At 36.9% G+C, this 16,296-nt stretch overlaps 1 long non-coding RNA gene across 1 annotated transcript; it reads right to left on the bottom strand.

Moving 5' to 3' along the window:
- Positions 1-3,849: 3,849 nt before the first annotated feature.
- On the bottom strand, positions 3,850-15,368 carry LOC116569357. Its single transcript, XR_004276994.1, has 3 exons — positions 14,538-15,368; positions 12,987-13,140; positions 3,850-4,017 (listed from the first exon to the last, which is right to left on the bottom strand). It is a non-coding gene; the product is annotated as an uncharacterized LOC116569357 (long non-coding RNA).
- Between the last annotated feature and the right edge of the window lie 928 nt (positions 15,369-16,296).

Here is a 16,296-nt window from a genome sequence, read left to right as displayed (position 1 = left end):
AGATAAATCTTCTCTCTTGCTCTTTGATAAGGTGTCAGAGCTCACTTAAAGTTTTAAGAATAGAGCTGTTGAACCAATTTTTTTTTTCTACTGCAAGTTAGGAAATTGGTAGCAGCCTGTTGAAAGAACTTCACCTGTGCATAGTAGTCCTTATCTCACCTCGATCTATCATGCTATCAATTTCTTTATTACAGGAGTTTACCTTTGGGCAGCTCATACACCAGCTGTCAATCTGTCCTCACCTTGAGACTTTGCAGCAAACCAAACTCAGGTGTATTGAAGCCTCACAAGAACTGACTGTTTTCCTTCTTGCTCCAACTAGGACAGGTGCAGTCAGAATGCAAGCCTCTGGCACTCCAGCTGTGCTTCAGCACAGTGCAGAGCCAGAACTTCTTTATTTCTGCCTCCCAGGTCACAACTTCTTATCTGGAGATTTTCTAGATTTTCTGGTCCTCACTTTACCTGTGTCCCCATGTTCCCTCACTAAGGCATTTAAAATGATAGCTTTGAAACAACTCAAAAGTCCATCAAATACATTCCGGTACTCCAGAAGAAGAATTGCTATGTAGTATTTTAAAAAGAAAGAAAAAAGAAAAGAAGGAAGGAAGGGGGAAAGGAAAGCAGGAAGGAAGGAAATAAAGATGTCCTTTAAGTACTAACATGTAAAGATTTCCAAGACATATTAAGTAAAGAAGGAAGATAAAAATAGTATTACCTTTCCATTAAAAAGGTTGAAAAACATTCAAAGGTGCTTCTGCATTCATAAGAAACTCTGAAAAGATATGCTGAAAACTTAACACTGATTATTGGAGTTAAGTGTGTGGAAAACAGGCATGAGGAAGGACAGGAGAGTGGGAAGGACAATTTTCACGTTATACCTTCTTACATTTTTTCATTTATTTCTGAACTATATTATTATATTGACTATTTAAACATTTAAAAAGAAATAGCAGCTTTATTTGATGCAAGGAAGCAAAAAAAAAAAAAGAGTAAATACTAAGAAAGTCTCATGGTTAGGCTCCTGGCACTCTAGTTTGGTGGAGAGACTAAGTTAAGGCATAAGAATAAGTTCAGGAAACAGAGAAATAAAATTTAGAAAAGTATCAGTGAAAGAAGCTACAACTGATTCTGGTTGAAGAACAGACTAAAAGACCTCCAAATTACTATTTATTTACAAGTCCTATGCCTTTACCAATTTGCATCTGTCTTTTAAAAGTGAGCAAAAGTATTTTGAAGAGGAATTAAGTTATAGCAGGATCGAACGCTCCTTCCTAAATTTACAAAAGACATCCCATGTGCTGTTTCCGTACCTCTGATTCCAAAGGCAGAAGGTGAAGCATGAGGGCCTGAGCCCTGACCAACTGACCAGCTCCAATACCTGCCCTATCATTGAGTGGATGCACAATCTGCGCACATTATTTAAGTCCTTATTTCGTCATCTGGACAGTGCTCAAAAGGTCACAGTGAGGATTAATTAATACCCAAGAAGCGTGGAAAACATGGCCCAACTCACACTAAGAACTGTGTAATGTTTGCTATTTTACCTGCTCTTAACTGTCTTGTTGTTTATCTTTATTTAAAAGTGCTGCCTCCCTGGACTAATACCCTTCCTGTTAAGCCTTGTTCTTTTTTTTTTTTCCCTCTCCTTTCCTTCTTTATTTCTTTTTGAAAGAAATATGCAATTAGTCACTAAAATACTCCCACAGAGCTTCTGAGACAAGATCATCCCAAAGAAAGGTACTCATAAAGGAAATGCAAAGTATGGAGTTTGCCAGAGAAATTCAGATTTTAAATAGTGGCATAAAGGTAATTCTTAACATTTCTATATCCCTCTGTAAAGCTATATATTCATCTTATTTGATGCCGACAATAACCCTCTGAGACTGTCAGGGCAGATAAAGAATAAAGGGGCAAAGGAGGTTAAAAAGGTTGCCTGAAGCTAAACTGCATACTGCAAGTTAGTGACAATGTCTGACTAGCTTAGTGCAGCAATTTTCTGAACACCTGCTAAGGCCTGGGCACTGTGCTGACCTCCACATTCCAAAATGCTCTCCACTACAAAGACTTTCCACGGTACAAAGCATCTCTCTGGGTTTCACTCAACTTGATGATCATGCTTCTTAAAAGTTACTATGACCAAAAAAAAAAAAAAAAAGCTACTGTAACATCATATAGTACAAAGGACCAGAGATTCCTGGCAAAAGATCTTGGGCTTCATGATCTTGAACAAACAACTTAATCTCTCCAACCAGTTTTCTCATTCCTCAGTGTGTGAATAATACTTACCACTGGGTGGTTGTAAAGGTTAAATGAGAGACTGAATAAAAAAGAAGTTTGTAAACTGTAAAGTTCCATAGCGGATATTAGTGTGTTATCTTATTTAGCAGTGGAATGCAAGATCAAACCTAGGTGGAGGAAAAAGAAAAAAAAAGAAGGCCTCATAGAAAAACATCCCTAAGTCCCCAGCCCTTAAAAGACCTCCCAGGGTGAGTAGCAAGATTACAAAAACTCACACTGTCTCCCCTGCAGAGGGTACCCACTGAGCCATCAGGGGTGGGCCGCCTGGGTCAGTCCCATTTTAGCAAATGTGTTCCTTTCCATTTGCTCCAATTGGTGGTAGGAGGTGAAGGGGGCAAACCAGACAGCTGGTGTAACATAAAACAGAAAGATCTATGTTTTACCTTTGGAAGAAAAAAAAAAAAAACCTGTGGGAAATAGTGGGGAAAACGAAAGAAGCAGGCAAGCGCTTGGGGCATTTCAGCTGGTAAGCTGAGAGAGAGAGAGAGAGAGAGAGAGAGAAGAAGCTGCCCAAGACAGATGCAGTCCACACCCTCCAACTGCAAAGAGAGAGAGGCTCACATGTCAGAAAAAAGTTTGTCCTCCCTCAGGGGAACTGTGAAGGGTGTCAATGTTCTAGCCATGAGAAAATAAAAAATCCATATAGAACATTCCAACATGTGGAGGCCTGATAGAGCTCAGAGCAATGTTCTATGGGCTCCTGCCTCTTGCAACCTTCTCACTTGGACCAGGAATGGCAGCGTGAGGCATGCTTCACGGGGGAGGGGAAGTGGTGTCTGAACCTGTTCTGAGACAGGCCCACTGCTTGTGATTTAGGAAAGCAGTAGAGTGAGGCAGGTAAGTAAAAGCTGATTGTTGGTCAAACCACATGGGTTCAAATCCCAACTCCTCTGCTTCTGGACTTAACTTCTGTGATTGTGAGTTGCTCACCATCGGTAATGTACTTAACTTTGCTAAGCTTCAGTTTCCTGATCTATAAAATGGGGGCCAATGATAGTACCCTCCTTAGGATACTGCTGCAACGATTAAATAAAATAATGTTTATACAGCAATTAGAAAGTGCCTTGTTGGGGCGCCTGGGTGGCTCAGTGGGTTAAGCACCTGCCTTCAGCTCAGGTCATGGTCTCAGGGTCCTGGGATTGAGCCCTGCATCGGGCTCTCTGCTCAGCAGGGAGCCTGATTCCCTTCCCTCTCTGCCTGCCTCTCTGCCTACTTGTGATCTCTGTCAAATAAATAAATAAAATCTAAAAAAAAAAAAAAAAAAAAGTGCCTTGTCAGTTGGTTAAGCATCTGCCCACAGCTCAGGTCATGATCCCAGGGTCCTGGGATTGGGTCCTGGGATCAAGCCCCACATGGGGCTCCTTGTTCAGTGGGGAGCCTGCTTCTCCTTGTGCTGCTCCCCCTGCTTGTGTTCTCTCTCTCTCTCTCTCTCTGATAAATAAGTAAATAAATAAATAAATAAATAAATAAATAAATAAATAAAATCTTTTTAAAAAAGCACACAGAAGGCAGCCAGTAAATGTTCACTATTATGGCATTGTTTCAAAAGGCAAGTTTTTTAGCCTACCTTCATTCCACAGGCCTAGGAAGTCAGAGTAAAAGAGTGAAAACTTTCCTGCAGCATCAAATGTAAGAGCAGAACTTGCATGCTCACTGGCAACAGAGGAAAGTTTCAAGTGTCTCTGCTTCATGAGCTATTGTAGATAACACGTTGAACACCTGTTTGAAGAGGCAGCAAACCCCAGTTACTAAATACCTGGAATCAGAACTAGATTTGGATCCCCGCTTCACCTCTCCCTAACTCTGTGACGTCACACAAGCAACATAAACTTTATGCTTCTGTTCCCCATTTGTAAAATGAGGGTGATAATAATAGTGTCTACCTCATAATGTTGGAGGGAGGATAAAATGAGGCTGCACATATCTTATTACAACTCTTGGTACAATCCCTAACCCATGAAAAGTGCTTAATAATTGATAGCTATTATTGTTTTCTTCACTGCAAAAAAAGAGTGTTGTTTGTTAATTACATTTAGAATCCACCTCTGAGTAGAGAAAGCAAAATATACTGTCTATCAGATATCTCCATTGTTTTTTTGTTTTGTTTATTTTTCTTAGGTAGGCTCCATGCCCAACATGGAACTTGAACCCACAACCCTGAGATCAAGACCTGAGCTGAGATCAAGAGTAGGACACTTAACCAACTGAGTCATCCAGGCACCCCAAAATATTGGAATCAGTTCTTGCTCTCATCAGAAAGAATTTTCCCTTCTAAGACAATGTATTAATGGTTCCTAGGAAGTAAGTTACCCAGGGATCAGAATACTTTTAGATTGGTCTACCATATAATCTGGTTCTCATTATTGTGGTTTAACTAAAGTAAGCAGAAAATACATCTGAGGTAATTAAAAAATTTGAATTGTCCTTGAGAGCTATGGTTAATATTCTGCCATATTTGTGTATTGTATTGTATTGTATTTTATAATTAACTCATTGACATAAAAGCAATAAGGCAAATGTCTCAAAAATTCTAGCAAAAATAAAGCAACACATTTGCTCTTCGATGTATCAGCCTTAATAATAACTCACTCTACATATTTAAAAGTTTGCCGGTTCAGTAGTAGCAAAATTTTAAAATGTATATTAAGCAGTTGTGATGAGCACCGAGTGATATATGGAAGTGCTGAATCACTATATTGTATACCTGAAACTAATATAACACTGTATATTAAACTGTAATTTTAAAAAATAAATAAAAATAAAAATGTATATTAAGCACATCAAAAAACATAAACATACCCATTCCTTTATTAAGTCAAGAAACATTTCTGAATGCCTACTATGTGGCAGACTCTGCCTTATGTTTTAAATCAAATACACTGCATGCATTCACTCTTACAAAGTTCTTTCATTTATCTTTAAATACTTTCAAATTTTCACATTATCTGATAATATTACAACCTCTTTAAATCAGTTAAATATTTAAAACTCTGTCACTTTAAGAATTTGTAACATTTTCCATTAACATTCCTCTCTGGTTTTACGTACTTGATCTGTGCTGTGGGATACAGCATAAATTATCTGCCTTCAGCAAAACGAACAGCTGAAAGACCCTGCCGCCTGACAGTGCTTGTTAGGCCTGGAGCTGCTGTGAACACACACTGTACTAGTGATTGTCTGCCTTTCAGGTCCCTCCAGAAAAGTCTTTAGGTGGCTCAAAACATATGAGTTGGCCATCCACTAGCCAAAATAGCCCAGTATTTGAGCACCATGCTTAGGTGTCAATTAATAAACATGATAAAAGCAATCTTGAGATATTTATTTTTAAAGAAAAGTATCTCCCAGAAACAAGCCCATGCTTACATGCTCAATTATTCAATGACAAAGGAGGCAAATATATACAACGGAGAAAAGATAGTTTTTTCAATAAATGGTGTTGGGAAAACTGGACAGCTACATGCAAAGAATAAAACAGGAGCACTTTCTTACACCATATACAACAATAAACTTAAAATAGATTAAAGACCTAAATGTATCTTTAATCCAAGAAACCATAAAACTCCTGAAGGAAAACACATGCAACAATCTCTTGGACATTGGCCTTAGCAATGTATTTATAGATATGTCTCCTCAGGCAAGGAAAACACAAACAAAAATAAACTATTGGGACTACACCAAAATAAAAACTCTTGCAGTGCAAAGGAAACCATCAACAAAACATAAAGGCAACCTTATGAATGGGAGAAGGTATTTGCAAATGATATAGCCACATGATCCAATAATTCCACTACTGGGTCTTTACCCAAGAAAACAAAAACACTAATTTGAAAAGATATAGGCACTCCTATGCTTACTGCAGCCCTGTTTATAAGAGCCCAGATAGGGGCGCCTGGGTGGCTCAGTTGGCTGGGCACCCATTCCCGACTTCAGCTTGGGTCATGATCTCAGGGTCATGAGGTCAAGCCCCACGTCAGGCTCTGTGCTGAGCTTGGAGCCTGCTTAAGATACACTTTCTTTGGAACACTGAAAAGAAATTTTAAAAGTTAAAAGAAAAAAATTTAAAAATCAAGAAATTAAAAATTAAAAAGAAATATTTAAAAATGTTATTAAACTAAAGAAAAAAAAAGATTTACTCTCTGCCCCTCTCCCAGCTCTCTCTCTCTCACACTCTCTCAAAAAAAAAGGGGGAAAAAGAGCCAAGATAGGGAAGCAACAAAGTCCCTCAATGGATGAATGGATAAAGAGGATGTCGTATATAAACACGATGGAATATTACTTAACCACAAAAAGGAAAAGCGAGATCTGGCCATTTATGACAACAAGGATGGACCCAGAAGGTATTATGCTAAGTGAAATAAGACAGAGAAAGACATATTCCACATAAGAGACAGAACAAATAAACAAACAAACAAAAAACAGACGCTTAACTACAGAGAACAAACTGATGGTTGTCAGGAGAAGGTTAGTGGGAGGATAAGAAGGAGATTAAGAGATACAAACTTCCAGTTATGAAATAAATGTCACAGAAATGAGAGGTGTGGCATAGGGAATATGTCAATAATAGTATAATAGTGTTGCATAGTGCAAGATGGTGACCGTACTTATCGTGGGGAGAACCAAGTATTGTACAGAATTGTCAAATCAGTATGGTCTACACCTGAAATTAAAATAGCATTGTATACCAATTATATTTCAATAATAAATAACTTTCAAGTTTTTATTTTATTTAAATTTAATGAAATAACATACAGTATATCATTAGTTTCGGAGGTAGAGTTCAGTTAGTCTTCAGTTGCATATAACACCCAGCGCTCAACATGTCATTGGCCCCCCCCCAGTGTCCATCACCCAGCCACCCCATCCTCTCACCCCCGTTCCCTCCAGCAACCCTCAGTTTGTTTCTTGAGATTAACTGTCTCTTATGGTTTATCTCCCTCTCTGACTTCATCTTTTTTTATTTTCCCTCACTTCCCCTATGATCATCTGTTCTGTTTCTTAAATTCTACATATGAGTGAAATCATATGATAATTGTCTTTCTCTGATTAACTTAATTCATTTAGCATAATACCCTCTAGTTCCATCCAGGTCATTGTAAATGGTAAGATTTCAATTTTTGATGGCCAAATAATATACCATTGTGAATATACACCACATCCTCTTTATCCATTTATCTGTCAATGGACATCTGGGCTCTTCCCATTGTTTGGCTGTTGTGGACACTGCTGCTATAAACACGGGGGTACAGGTGCTCCTTCGGATCACTACATCTATTATCTTTAGGGTAAATACCTAGTAGTGCAATTCCTGGGTCATAGGATAGCTCTATTTTCAACTTCTTGAGGAACCTCCACACTGTTTTCAAGAGTGGCTGTAAGTGTAAGAGGGTTCCCCTCTCTCTGAATCCTCTCCAATGTTTGTTGTTTCCTGACTTGTTAATTTTAGCCATTCTGACAGGTGTGAGATGGTGGTTTTTATTTGTATTTCCCTGATGCCAAGTGATATTGAGCGTTTTTTCATGTGTCTATTGGACATTTGTATGACTTCTTTGGAAAAATGTCTGTTCATGTCTTCTGCCCATTTCTTAATTGGATTATTTGGTTTTTGGGTGTTGAGTTTGATACTTTTTTTATAAATCTTGGATACTAGCCCTTTCTCTGTTAAGACATTTGCAAATATCTTCTCCCATTCTGTAGGTTTTCTTTTGGTTTTGTCTATTGTTTCCTTTGCTGTACAAAAGCTTTTTATCTTGATGAAGTCCCAATAGTTCATTTTTGCTTTTGTTTCCCTTGCCTTTGGAGACAAGTCTAGCAAGAACTTGCTGCAGCCGAGTTCAAAGGTGGCTACATATGTTCTCCTCAAAGATTTTGATGGATTCCTGTCTCTCATTTAGGTACTTCATTTATTTTGAGTTTATCTTTATATATAGTGAAAGAAAATGGTCCAGTTTCATTCTTCTACACACAGCTATCCAATTTTCCCAACATCATTTGTTGAAGAAACTTTTTTCCATTGGATATTCTTTTCTGCTTTATTGAAGATTAGTTGACGATAGAGTTGAGGGTCCATTCCTGGGTTCTCTATTCTGTTCCATTGATCTGCGTGTCTGTTTTTCTACCAGTATCATACTATCTTGATGATTACAGGTTTGTAATATACCTTGAAGTCCAGAATTGTGATGCCACCAGCTTTGGTTTTCCTTTTCATCTTTTCTCTGGCTATTCTGGGTCTTTCACAGTTCCACACAAATTTTAAGATTATTTATTCCAGCTCTGTTGACATATTTTGATAGGAATTTCACAGAATGTGTATATTTCTCTGGGTGGCATAGACATTTTAATAATATTTTAATATTTGTTCTTCTAATCCATGAGCATGGAATGTTTTTCCATTTCTTTGTGTCTCCTCAGTTTCTTTCATAATTATTTTATAGCTTTCAGAGTACAGATCCATTACCTCTTTGGTTAGGTTTATTCCTAGGTATCTTATGATAATAAATAAATAAATTTTAAAAATAAGATATCATCACATATTAACACTTTGTGCTTGACTAAAAGCCAACAACAGGATAAGGTAAAATAATATTTTTAGCAACATCCTCTTAATAGAGCCTAAGAAGAAATATGTATATATATTTTTAAGATTTTATTTATTCATTTGACAGAGAGATCACAAGCAGGCAGAGAGGCAGGCAGAGAGAGAGGGGGAAGCCGGCTCCCCACTGAACAGACAGCCTGATGCGGCGCTCAATCCTAGGATCCTGAGATCACGACCTGAGTCGAAGGCAGGTGTCTGAGCCACCCAGACACCCCGAGAGTAAGTATATTTAAAACAAAAAAGTCATTGCTTATTTTGCTAAAAATTATTCTTTTTTTTTTAAGATTTTATTTATTTATTTGACAGAGATAGACACAGCAAGAGAGGGAACAGAGCAAGGCAAGGGGGAAAAGGAGAAGCAGGCTTCCCACTGAGCAGGAAGCCCGATGCTGGGCTCGATCCCAGGACCCTGAGATCATGACCTGAACTGAAGGCAGATGCTTAATGACTGAGCCACCCAGGTGCCCCTAAAAATAATTCTTTAAATATCACCTCTTGCAGTCTCTCCTCATCTGTTTGGTTGCCCTGTCTGGAATACCCTGCCTCAACTTTCCATCTCCCCCTTATCTCTACACCATGCCTCATGAATATTCTTTCCAGCCTTGCACAACCAAGTGCAAGTCCATACTCTGGGCATTCATTCACTGCCCTTCTAACATCTTCTGCAGCTGTTCCCATATCACTTTGTTTTAAAGTTATTGGCATCTACATCTATCTCTTCAACTCAATTTTGAGTTTCTTCATTTTGTATTTCCCATAACACCCAGTTCAAACTCAGTTAATGATCATGTAGATGAATTTGGCTGAGACATTCACACTTTATGTACCTCAATTTCCTCATCTAGCAAATGTGCATAACAATATCTGTCCTTCCTAACTGTAGTTTGCTATGCCATCCAGTTAGTTAATAAATGTGAAAGTATTTTTTTAAGTGCTATATATTCTTTGGGAAGCAATTTGATAATATTTATCAAGAGCTTTAATTTTTTTCATTTTTTTTCCTACTCACTAATTATACTTTTAGATATAAATCTCAAGGAAAAACTGTGAACACAGAATAATTTAAAAGTTTTTTAAAGATTTTATTTATTTATTTGAGAGCAAGAGAGCGACCCGCCCCCCACCACTACCACAGGGGAGAAGCAGGCTTCCCACCCAGCCTGATGTGAGTCTCTATCCCAGGCCCTGGGATCATGACTGAGCCGAAGGCAGATGCTTAACTGACTGAGCCACCCAGATGCCCCCACATAGAATAATTTTTAAAACACTGTTCAAATATTATTTACTATGGTAAAAAAAAATTGAAATAATTTTAATACCCAATAAAATAAAATGGCTGAATAAATTGCTGCACAATATCTCAATAAAACATTATATACCATTTTTAAATCATGAAAATTATTTTAAAAGATGATACAATAGCCAACAACATGAGAAATGTTTAAAATGTGGTATTAAAGAGGGGCACTTGGCAGGCTCAGCCAGTAGAGCATGTAGCTCTTGATCTTGAGGTAGTGAATTTCAGGACCATGTTGGGTGTAGAGGTTACTTTAAAAATATATAGATAAGGAGTCTGGGTCGCTCAGTTGATTAAGTATCTGAAACTCTTAGTTTCAGCTTAGGTCATGATCTCAGGGTCCTGAGATTGAGCCCTGAGTGGGGCTCAAACACAAGATGAAATCAGCCTGGGATTTTCTCCCTCCCTCCTCTTCTGCCCCTCCTGCTCTCAAGTGTACATGCTCGTGCTCTCTCAAATAAATAACATAAAATCTTAAAAAATAATAAAATATGTGAACTGTTTTAAAAAATGAATACCAAAATTATACATCTAATTTGACAAGTATATAAAAAGGAAACATCTACTCACCAAAAAAATTGATGAGAAGGAAGTATACGAAAATACTAATTATGGCTATTTGAGAGTAAATGTTTACTGAGTGTTTTTATTTCTTGTTTTATTTTCTAAATTTTATTTTCTAAATATTGCATAAGTACATATCACTTTGAAAAGAAAAAGTAAAATCAACTTTGAACAGTAGTTTAAAAGGTATATAAACTGCATAAAATAGCTACATAAAAGTTATAAATATTACATCCTTAGATTCTATTACTTCATTATTGTATATATAGGCATTGGGATTGGTCATTTTTTTAAATGTAAATAAACCAATTAAATTAGGCTATGTTATACTGCAAACAGCTTGTTAGACAAACAAGAAAAAATTAACCAGATCTGTTCTGCCTGTACTCAAAACAAACCCAATAACTTTAACCAGTGAATACAAAAAGTCACTCCTTCCCCTTTTGCTATTCAAATATGTTGTCAACCACTGTAGACCTGTCTTCTAGCTCTATAGGTGAGTCATAAACGCTGATGTTATCTTTAGCTTATTTCAGAATCTGGAGCTAACTTTTCCTTTTACTTCTGAATCTTATCCTTCTTAAATAAAATTGTTTTGTTTGCGAGAATCATCTTTGCCCATGTTTCAGCAAGTTTAAGTACTTTTCTAGGTCACCATCAGATGCTAAGGTTAACAAATTTTTCAGCTGTACTTCAGGCTACTGAACGTTTCCTACCAGGAAAAAAAATTTTTTTTTTAAAGATTTTATTTATTTATTTGACAGAGAGAGATCACAAGTAGGCAGAGAGAGAGGAGGAAGCAGGATCCCCGCTGAGCAGAGAGCCCGATGCGGGACTCAATTCCAGGACCCTGAGATCATGACCCGAGACGAAGGCAGCGGCTTAACCCACTGAGCCACCCAGGCGCCCAGGAAAAAGAAATTTTTAAGGAAGAAAAAGAAAGTGTTTCCTTTCATTTGGTCAGAAATCCATAAAGTCACCTTTTGAACATAAGCAATTTATGTTACCTTAAATACAAAATTCAAAATATTTGTTTCTCATTTTCAGGTATTTTTCATGTATTTTTTAAAGCACTTCTCTTAGAGAAGTTTGTAATTCCCATTCTCTTTCTAGTAACATGTATACTGATTTAACTTACACAGAAAGCAGTTTTTACTGAGAAAGAAAGGAGGTCAAAACCTTGAGTTTCTTCCAAGCCTAAATCTTCCATTTAGAACACTTGAATTAAGAACTGTTCTATTGACCATTGTCATTGTTCTTTCCCAAGTTAATCTAATATGTACTTCTTTTTTTCTGCTTTTTTAAGATTTTACTTATTTATCTGAGGGCAAGAGAGAAGGTGCACGAACAAGCAGGGGGAGCAAGAGATGGAGAAGGAGGCTCTACACTAGCAGGGAGGTCACTGTGGGGCTCAATCCTAGCACCCTGGGATCATGATCTGAGCCGAAGACAGACATTCAACCAACTGAGCCACCCAGGTGCATATTAATATGCTTTTTGATTGAATTTGTCCACTCACATCTAACTGATCCAAATGCCTTATTAAATGCCCAAATCGGGTCGAAGATAAGAGCTGCTAGTGATGTTACTTTAAGAAGAAACAAAATGCCATGAAGCTAGACCAGCTCCTTTCTGTCAAAACACACCACTTCCTTGGCACATACATGTCCCAGTGCACTAATAGGAGAAACAGTAATGAGCTGACAAGGTTGCTCATTCCTAGGGAACACTGGCTATTTGGTCCATGAATATGCATTGGAACCTTTTAAAAGTTTTTATACAAAAATATATAAGTTTTTATATAAAAATATGGTTAGTGGATGAAGTCTTATATTTTGATTCACAACTAAGGAATTTCGAAATTACTTGCTAGCTATAGACAATCACCTAGTTCTTTCAAGAATAAGAAGTATGTTTCTTTTTTTTTTTTAAGATTTTGTTTATTTATTTGACACAGAGAAAGAGATCACAAGTAGACAAAGAGGCAGGCAGAGAGAGAGGCAGAAGCAGGCTCCCTGTTGAGCAGAGAGTCCAATGCGGGGCCCGATCCCAGGACCCTGGGATCATGACCTGGGCCGAAGGCAGAGGCTTAACCCACTGAGCCACACAGGTGCCCCAAGAACATGAAGTTTGTTTCTTTTACTTCCTACTTTCAGTATCTAGTACATTGCCTGCACATAATAAATGCACAATAAATGTTAAACCAGTGACACAATAACATAATTGACTTACTGAGAAGCAATTGCCAAGTTGTACCATACTGCAACAGCACTGCAGCTAATTAGCTTAGTTTATATGTGGAAGGACTTGAGGTCAAGGGCACACTCTTCAAAGTCCTTTGGCTTTTTTCTAGTCACAATTTCATATCTTCTTTCAATAAGACATTCTCATGAATGCAAGGAGAATCAGATAGAGAGAGAAATAGTTTAGCACAATTCATTACCACTCCAAAACAGATAATTCAGAAATTATTTATTTAGAAATCAAACTGATAGTAAATGAGCTTTGCATTATTTTGATATGGAAAGTTCCAATATTTCAGCATATTAAACTTAGCTATAAGTAAAATAGAGGTCCCTGGGTGGCTCAGTTGGTTAAGCATCCAACTCCTGATTTCAGGGTCATGAATTCAAGCCCTGCATTGGTGTACATGTGTAGCTTACTTTAAAAAGGGGGAAAAAAAAAAGGAATAAAATAGTAACATTAACTACTTATCCTTAAACTAACACAAACTAATATTTGACCCCAACTCATTTTCTTATGATTAAAATAGTTTGTCACACAGGTCTACTGCTTAGGACAATAATTTTTGTGATTGCTATGAAAGATTATTTAATTCAAAGCATTTGGTCAATAAAAGGATTTCTATCTTGTAGATAAGGGAAATTCAATAATATGCTTTGCAAAACAAATACATATTATGAATGCATGCAAGACACATAGTCTAAAAAATATACCTTTTCCAAGGACTCTCAAATAAAATATCATGAATGGGCCAGTTTCAGAACTTTGAATACAGGAGAGATTAATTTGTGTTCAGATCTCACTAGCTTTAATAGCAGGAAAACCAACTAGCTTCTGTCGGTACATTTTCTCACTATGAAAGTAGAGAAAGTGCTACTTACTGCTTCACGGGAGGTACTGTGCAAATCAACTGGTGTTCTTAAAGCTTTCCCTAAGTGCTAAATGTTATCATTAGGGTGCATTGTATATCTCTTTCCAATTATCTGCCACCTTAAAATTCTATGGCCTGTAAGAGTGTCGCACTCCTGAAATACTTTAAAAAGGTTAAGGAACGTTCAAAAGGTGTAAAAAAAATAAAAAAAAAAAAATGGGCTAAGTTAGGATAGAAGAAAGGGAAATTTGGAATTTGGCACATCTTATTACATGCTTCTTATTATACCAAGTTACATGCTTCTTGGACTAAACACTACTGAACTTTACACTGTAAATAGGTGAATTGCATGGTATATGAATTAAATCTCAACACAGCTGTTTATAAAAATAATAAATCTAACCATGTTCACACCAGAAAAAAAAAAAACATATATTCCCTAAAAGTGTGGATCATTATGTTAGGAAAAAGAATTCTATCATTTTGAGTTCAAAATAGGCTATAAAGTTTTAAGAAATCAATTTACAATAAAACTAAATAATTAAATGGTACATTGAGATAAAATTATAATTTACTTTTAATAACTTAATTATTCATTATAGTAATTACATAGTTAATCTGACTCATTAAAACAGTCTGGCAATAAATGTGAAGGGTTTGAAACTTACCCTATTAGCAAACAAACAAGTCAGCATGCCACAATTTCATGGAGGTTAGCAGTAGACACAAGACTCCTCGATTAAAGACAAAGGACAGTTTATTACACACAGAAAAAGCAGTAACGAGAAGATCATTTTCTTGAGCCAGTTCTTCAAGTCCCAATTCCCACAAGATTACACAAGAAGGGCCAGGAGACACCTGCACACAGAGTAGAATGTGCTAAAGAAGAGGAACGCTAAATTTAGAACTCTCAATCTTTTCTTTCTACTCCAGAGAGAGATACCCTCATCTGAGGTTGTTTGCCATACTGACAATCTTGAAAAAGCAGTCCTGAACAAAAGACTGGCAATGGCAATGTTCATAAGACATGCAGAACTTCAGAGAACCAAGGAGAATTATGTTCTCACACTAAGGTAACCATATATCTTGGTTTGCTTGGGACAGCCCAAGCTATTATCTATTGTCCAAGTTTAATAATCAATAACACCCCTTTTCACTCTCACAAATATCCTAATTTGGACAAGAAATTATACATTTATAATTCTTGAGAAATTCCTCTGCCTGGTAAAATCAGGAATGATTTCAGCAGTTAAGGTTTAGGTCAACCAGACAAAAATGGAGGTCAATACCACACACAAAAATTACTTCAAAATGGATTAAAGACTTGAATGTAAGACCTGAAACCATAAAACTCCTAGAAGATAAGATAGGTGGAAAGTTCCTTATCGCTGGTTTTGGCAATGATTTTTTGGGTATGACACCAAAAAGCAAAGCCACAAAAGGAAGAATAAGCAGAACTACATCCAACTAACTAAATTCTGCACAGCAAAGGAAACCATCAACAAAATGAAAAGGCAACCTAATGAATGGGAAAAGATATTTACAAACCATATATCTGATAAGGGGTTAATATCCAAAATATATAAGGAACTCATTACAATTCAGTCGCAGTAAAACAACAATCCAATTAAAAATGGACAGAGGATCTAAATAGACATTTTTCCAAAGAAGATGCCCTAATGGCCGATAGGTACATGAAAAGGTGCTCAGCGTCATTAATCATGAGGGAAATGCAAATGAAAACCACAATGGAGTATCACCCCACACTTGTTAGAACAGCTAGTTAATAAAAAAGATAAGAAATAACAGGAGTTGGTGAAGACATGGAGGGAAAAGGGAACCCATGTGCACTATTGGTGGGGATGTAAATTGATGCAACCAATACAGGAAATAAGTAGGAAATTAAAAATTAGAAACACTCAACATCACTCATCAGGGAAATGTAAACCAAATGACATATCACCTCACACCTATCAGAATGGCTAAAAACACAAGAAACAAGTGTTGGTGAGGATGTGGAGAAAAAGGAACCCTTATGAACTGTTGGTGGGAATGCAAAATGGTGCAGCCACTATGGAAAACAGCACGGAGGTTCCTCAAAAAATTAAAAATAGAACACCGTACAATCTAATAATTGTGCTACTGGATATTTACCCAAATATACAAAAACACAAATTCAAAAGGATACATGCACCCCTATGTTTTTAGCAGCATTATTTACAATAGCCAAATTATGGAAGCAGCCCAAGTATCCATTGATGGACATACAGATAAAGAAGATGTGATACAAAAACAGATGAACATAAGGGAAGGGAGGGAAAAAAATAAAATAAGATGAAATCAAAGAAGGAGACAAACCAAAAGAGACTTAACTATAAGGAAAAAACTGAGGGTTGCTGGAAGAGATGTGGGTGGGGGATGGGATAA

Source organism: Mustela erminea, chromosome 11, assembly GCF_009829155.1.
Source record: "Mustela erminea isolate mMusErm1 chromosome 11, mMusErm1.Pri, whole genome shotgun sequence".
In the NCBI taxonomy this organism is placed as follows: Eukaryota; Metazoa; Chordata; class Mammalia; order Carnivora; family Mustelidae; genus Mustela; species Mustela erminea.
The sequence above is the reverse complement of the archived record's forward strand: the minus strand, read 5'-3'. Positions and strand labels throughout refer to the sequence as shown.